The sequence below is a fragment of the Budorcas taxicolor genome, chromosome 20 (assembly GCF_023091745.1).
Source record: "Budorcas taxicolor isolate Tak-1 chromosome 20, Takin1.1, whole genome shotgun sequence".
Classification (NCBI taxonomy): domain Eukaryota; kingdom Metazoa; phylum Chordata; class Mammalia; order Artiodactyla; family Bovidae; genus Budorcas; species Budorcas taxicolor.
This window is the reverse complement of record NC_068929.1, coordinates 44505065-44511433: the sequence shown is the minus strand read 5'-3', so window position 1 is coordinate 44511433 and position 6369 is coordinate 44505065. Positions and strand designations below refer to the sequence as shown.

The 6369-nt window shown below is 44.1% G+C and overlaps 1 non-coding gene across 1 annotated transcript; it reads right to left on the bottom strand.

The window, feature by feature from the left end:
• Positions 1 to 3542: 3542 nt before the first annotated feature.
• On the bottom strand, positions 3543 to 3615 carry TRNAG-CCC (transfer RNA glycine (anticodon CCC)). Its single transcript has one exon. It is a non-coding gene; the product is annotated as a tRNA-Gly (tRNA).
• Between the last annotated feature and the right edge of the window lie 2754 nt (positions 3616 to 6369).

Here is a 6369-nt window from a genome sequence, read left to right as displayed (position 1 = left end):
CCCTACCTTGTCCTTTGTATCAGGAAGGATTAAGTTTTAAAGATATCAATCCATTCCCAAGTCAATCCCCTGCTCAACTCTCTCTAGGGGCTTTTTTTCCCACTTATATAACACTCAAATTCCTTGCACGGATGACAAGCCACTCTTAAGACCTAGCCCTGTCCACCCCCAGTTTCTCACCCTTCTTGACTCATTTTCCTCTACCCATCAGCCTTCAGGATAGCCTTTGAATGTTTGCTTCAGTCTCAGGATCTTTATATTTGTTTTTCCTATTCTAGATTGACCTTCTTTAAAATATCTAAGGCCTTTTTTCCTCCCTTGATTTAGGTGCCTACTTAAATTTTAGGTTCTCAGAGATGCCTTCTCTCTGCCTTGTGTAAAGAGGCCTATGTTCTCTCACCATTTACCCTGCTTTTTAGTACTTCTCATAGCATTATCACTACTTATAATTATACACTTATGTGTTTTTATTTTCTGCTTCCATCCTCTCCTCCTCCTAGGAATGTAAGCTTCATGAAGATGAGCATTTTGTCTCTTTTACCTTCATATCACTAGTGCTTAGCAGTGTAGTATTTGCTAAAGGAATGAATCTTCCAATCTGATATATGCCTATCTTCTCTAGCTGCTGTTGCTGTTAAGTCGCTTCAGTCGTGTCCGACTCTGTGTGACCCCATAGACGGCAGCCCACCAGGCTCCCCCCATCCCTGGGATTCTCCAGGCAAGAACACTGGAGTGGGTTGCCATTTCCTTCTCCAATCTTCTCTAGAAAGTATGAAAATGAAAATACTGTTTACCAGCCACTTATACTGAGCATCCCAGAGAGCAGGCACAAGCTCTGGAGCTCATATGAATTTCCATGTGGGCCCCCATGGATTCCTTTCTCTCGGGAACCTGGTGCCTAGTGCCCTGGGTTTGACAGCTGGCCTCTAGGATTACAACCCACACTTAATTAGAGAGGACTGACTTTACCTTGGGCTTTCCTGATGGCACTAATGGTAAAGAACCTGCCTGCCAATGCAAGAGATGTGGTTTCGATCCCTGAATTGGGAAGATCTGGAGGAGGGCATGGCAACCCACTCCAGTATTCTTGCCTGGAGAATCTCATGGACAGAGGAGCCTGGTGGGCTAGAGTCCGGGGGATCACAGAGTTGGACATGACTGAAGTGACTTAGCATGATTTTATCTTAGAACCTGCTTGCTGGTGTTCTAACAGGAAAGCAGCTCACCCAACAAGAGCCAGTGCATTTCTGCGGGGAGTCTCAAAGGAAAGGGTCTTTAGGGAATTCCCTGATGATCCAGTGGTTAAGAGTCTGTGCTTTCACTGCTGTGGGCCTGGGTCAGGGAACAAAGATTCCCACATGCTATATGAAGCCAAAAAAAAAAAAAAAAGTGTTTTTCAGATGATCTTTAGGTCCAGCTGTCTTGTATCTGTCTCCTGGGGAGAGAAGGCTTGTACTAAAAGGAAGAATTAGTCAAGCTTAAGAGCTGTAGGTCGGAGAAAGCGATGGCACCCCACTCCAGTACTCTTGCTTGGAAAATCCCACGGACGGAGGAGCCTGGTTGGCTGCAGTCCATGGGGTCACGAAGAGTTGGACATGACTGAGCGACTGCACTTTCACTTTTCACTTTCATGCATTGGAGAAGGAAATGGCAACCCACTCCAGTGTTCTTGCCTAGAGAATCCCAGGGACGGGGGAGCCTGGTAGGCTGCCGTCTATGGGGTCACACAGAGTTGGACACAACTGAAACGACTTAGCAGCAGCAGCAGTAGCAGCAAGAGCTGTAGGTAACAGCACAGGGTGGTTCTGCTTTACGGTCTCATAGAGTTTTACCCAGGTGGGAAGAAAGTGTTTCAAGTCATCAGCAACTGGTAGGAGCTATACCTTGCCTCCCCAGAGGTGTGGGAGCTCTTAGAGGGGATGGTGGGGGCCCCTGGCACAGTGGGGAGAGTAGAGACCTGGGCACGAGAATCACAGAGCCTGTCTGGTGAGGAGTGACTGTTGGAATGACAGGGCAGCTGCATGGCCAACACTCGGGCTGGGGGGTGCCAATGAAGGAGCTGGATTAGTCAGGTTTCACTGCAACGATTCTGTTTAAACAAAGAAATGAACCCGGGTTTCAGTGGCTTACAGCAATATCAGCATCATGTTTCTCACTCTAGGGTCTTCAGCTCAGCTGGGGTGGTACTGCTTCACACTGTGGCTTCAGTACTCTCCTGTAGATGACACAGTTTCAAGAGGTCCAACCATAAGTCAAATCGTTATACTGTGTACCTTAAACATATACAATATTAATTATATTGTATATGTATATTAATTATATCTCAGGGAAACTGGAAGGGAAAAAAAAATGAAGAACCCAAACCATGCAAGCACATTTATAACCTCTGCTTAGGTGATATTCGTTACTGTTCCATTGACAAATTACATAGTCAAGGCCCAGATCCACGGGGCCTGAAAATGTACTGCAATACTAGGAAGTCACAAGGCAAAGGCTGTGAATGTTTCATTCTACCGCAGGGAGGGATTGGAGGAGCAGGAACGTAATCTCCCACAGGGCCCATCCAGGCTGTTTGGAGGAACAAGTGAGTTACCATGGAGACACCTTGAGGGAGCAGAGTGATATCTCAGTGGTAAGGGCACACAGGACAAGTCTGCTTCTTTGTTACTGTTCCCTTGATTCTTATTCCTTGATTTTTACCCCGGGCTAAATATGAGACTGCGGAAGCTTTTGAGCCCGTAATTTGTTACGGAACTATGAACTTCTATCTCTTGCAGGAAGCAACAGGGCTGAGGACTTGAACACACAGAGCTGGCAACATGTGAGATAAAGGGCTATACACCTGTGCAGTCCAATGTGGGAACCAAGCCTGGTGTGGGGAAAAGAAGCACTTGGACCTTCTTCAAGTTTGCTTAAAATTATAGGTGAGATCTTCCTTCTTCTGCATTTATGAGCTTGGCTCTGCAGTGTCTCCTTGTTCTAAGAGTTACAGTAACACTCAGTGTAGCTGACATTGCATGGGAAACAAGGTCCTGCATAACTGATGTTTCCATGGAATGGAAACTTGCCCTTTCAATTGCCAAAACAGTGTTTATTTTTTACCACTTTAAATAATAGAAATTGTTCTAAAACATATAGTTTGTTACCTGTCTTAAAAAAATCAAAGGAGTCTAAACTTAATTTGATCCATCCTTAAAGATTCAGAGTATTTATCTTTATTATTGTGCAAAACAGCACAGTTTCTCCTTCTCTGTTTATCTATATTCTTCTTTGTATTCAACTTTCACTTCCTTTCGGATCATTTGATTCGTTTGAGTCCTCAATTTATTTCCTTGCTTTCAATCGATGGTAGACAAGGAACCCAGTTATCCAGCTCTATTAGAAACATATGTTAAGACCCATACATGCAAGGAAAAACAGTATTTGAAAAAAGATGGCATTTAAAAAAATTTATTTATGTGGCTGCTCCAGGTCTTATTTGCAGCATGTGGTGTCTTTAGTTGTGGCATGCGAACCTTTAGTTGTGGGCATGTGGGATTTTGTTCCCTGACCAGGGATTGAACCCAGGACCCCTGCATTGGGAGCACAGAGTCTTAGCCCCTGGACCATCAGGGAAGTCCTAAGATGGCATTTTAAATCCGTAGGGAATAAATAGAAAGTTAGCCATGCATTTGGGAAAAAAAAATAAAATGACCTTCCTAACTCTGTGAACAAAAAAGAGAACAAAAGAATGTCACTCATCCAACAGTTATATATGGTTAAATTGTCACCTACTTTAGCAGTCCTCTGGCAGTACATCCTGAGGGGTATTCAGGGTGTAAAAATAGGATGAGGCAATCTGTGCTTTAGATAAATGGGCCCCGATCCAGTTAGACGCATACCTCAGAAAGAATTTCAATAACTCCAGACTATTGACTCTTCCTATACATCAGAAAGCACTAAAATAATTAACTTGAGATATCCCTTCTTTGAATTAGAGTTAGACAAGGCTGTGGTCCATGTGATCAGATTGGTTAGTTTTTGGTGATTATGGTTTTCAGTCTGCCCTCTGATGGAGAAGGATAAGAGGCTTATGCAAGCTTCTTGATGGGAGAGACTGACTGAGGGGGAGACTGGGTCTTGCTCTGATGGGCGTGGCCATGCTCAGTAAATCTTTAATCCAGTTTTCTATTGGTGGGCGGGGCTGTGTTCCTTCCTTGTTATTTGATCTGAGGCCAAACTATGGTGAAGATAATGGTGACCTCCTTCAAAAGGTCCCATGCATGCGCTGCTACACTCAGTGACCCCAACCCTATAGTAGGCCACTGCCGACCTACACTTCTGCTGGAGACTCCAACACACTCATGGGCATGTCTGAGTCTCTTATGGGGTCCCTGCTCCTTTCCCCTGGGTCCTGGTGCACACAAGGTTCTGTTTGTACCCTCCAAGAGTCTGTTTCCCCAGTCCTGTGTAAGTTCTGGCAGCTCTATGGTGGGGTTAATGGCTTATGCCCTACCCAGGTCTACTGCACCCAGAGCCCCTGCCCCTGTAGCAGTCCACTACTACCCGTACCTCCTCAGGAGACACTCAAACACAGTTCTGTCTCAGTCTCTGTGGGGGGTCTTTGGGTCCTGGTGCACACAAGGTATGTTTGAGCCCTCTGAGCATCTCTAGCAGGCATGGGGTTTGATTCTAAATGCAATTTAGCCCCTCCTACCATTTTTCTGAGACTTCTCTGCCCTTAGACATGGGTTATCTCCTCACAGTTGCTCCAGCACCATGATAGTCAACAATAATATGAAATGCAATACTTGGATGCAATCCCAGAAACAACAGAATGATCTCTGTTCATTTCCAATGCAAACCATTCAAATTCACAGTAATCCAAGTCTGTGCCATGACCAGTAAGGCTGAAGAAGCTGAAGCTGAATGATTCTATGAAGGCCTACAAGACCTTTAAGAACTAACACCCCCCAAAGATGTCCTTTTCACTATAGGGGACTGGCAAGAAATACCTGGAATAACAGGCAAATTTGGCCTTGGGGTACAGAATGAAGCAGGGCAAATCCCTCATGATTATACAGTGGAAATGAAAAATAGATTCAAGGGATTAGACAGAGTGCCTGAAGAACTATGGATGGATGTTTATGACACTGTACGAGAGGCAGTGATCAAGACCATCCCCAAGAAAAAGAAATGCAAAAAGGCAAAACGGTTCTCTGAGGAGGCCTTACAAATAGCTGTGAAAAGAAGAGAAGTGAAAGGCAAAGGAGATAAGGAAAGACATACCCATTTGAACGCAGAGTTCCAAAGAATAGCAAGGAGAGATAAGAAAGCCTGTCAGTGATCAATGCAAACAAATAGAGGAAAACGATAGAATGGGAAAGACTAGTGATCTTTTCAAGAAAATTGTAGATACCAAGGGAATTGTTTCATGCAAAGACAGGCACAATAAAGGACAGAAATGGTATGGACCTAACAGAAGCAGAAGATATTAAGAAGTGGCAAGAATACACAGAAGTACTATACAGAAAAGATCTTCATGACCCAGATAACCATGATGGCGTGATCACTCACCTATAGCCAGACATCCTGGAGTGCAAAGTCAAGTGGGCCTTAGGAAGCGTCACTATGAACAAAGCTAGTGGAGGTGATGGAATTCCAGCTGAGCTATTTCAAATCCTAAAAGATGATGCTGTGAAAGTGTTGCACTCAATATGCCAGCAAATTTGGAAAACTTAGCAGTGGCCACAGGACTGGAAGTAGTCAGTTTTCATTCCAATCCCAAAGAAAGGCAATGTCAAAGAATGTTCAAACTACCACACAACTGCACTCATCTCACATGCTAGCAAAGTAATGCTCAAAATTCTCCAAGTCAGGCTTCAACAGTATGTGAACTGTGAACTTCCAGATATTCAAGCTGGATTTAGAAAAGGCTGAGGAACCAGAGATCAAATTGCCAACCTCCGTTGGATCATCGAAAAAGCAAGAGAGTGCCAGAAAAATATTTACTTCTGCTTTATTGACTATACTAAAGCCTTTGACTATGTGGATCACCACAAACCGTGGAAAATTCTGAAAGAGATGGGAATAGCAGACCACCTGACCTGCCTCTTGAGAAATCTGTATGCAGGTCAAGAAGCAACAGTTAGAACTGGACATGGAAAAACAGACTAGTTCCAAATTGGGAAAGGAGTACGTCAAGGCTGCATATTTTCACCCTGCTTATTTAACTTATATGCAGAGTGCATCATGCAAAATTTCAGGCTGGATGAAGCACAAGCTGGAATCAAGATTGCCAGGAGAAATATCAATAATCTCAGATATGCGGATGACACTACCCTTACGGCAGAGAGCAAAGAGCTAAAGAGCCTCTTGATGAAAGTGAAA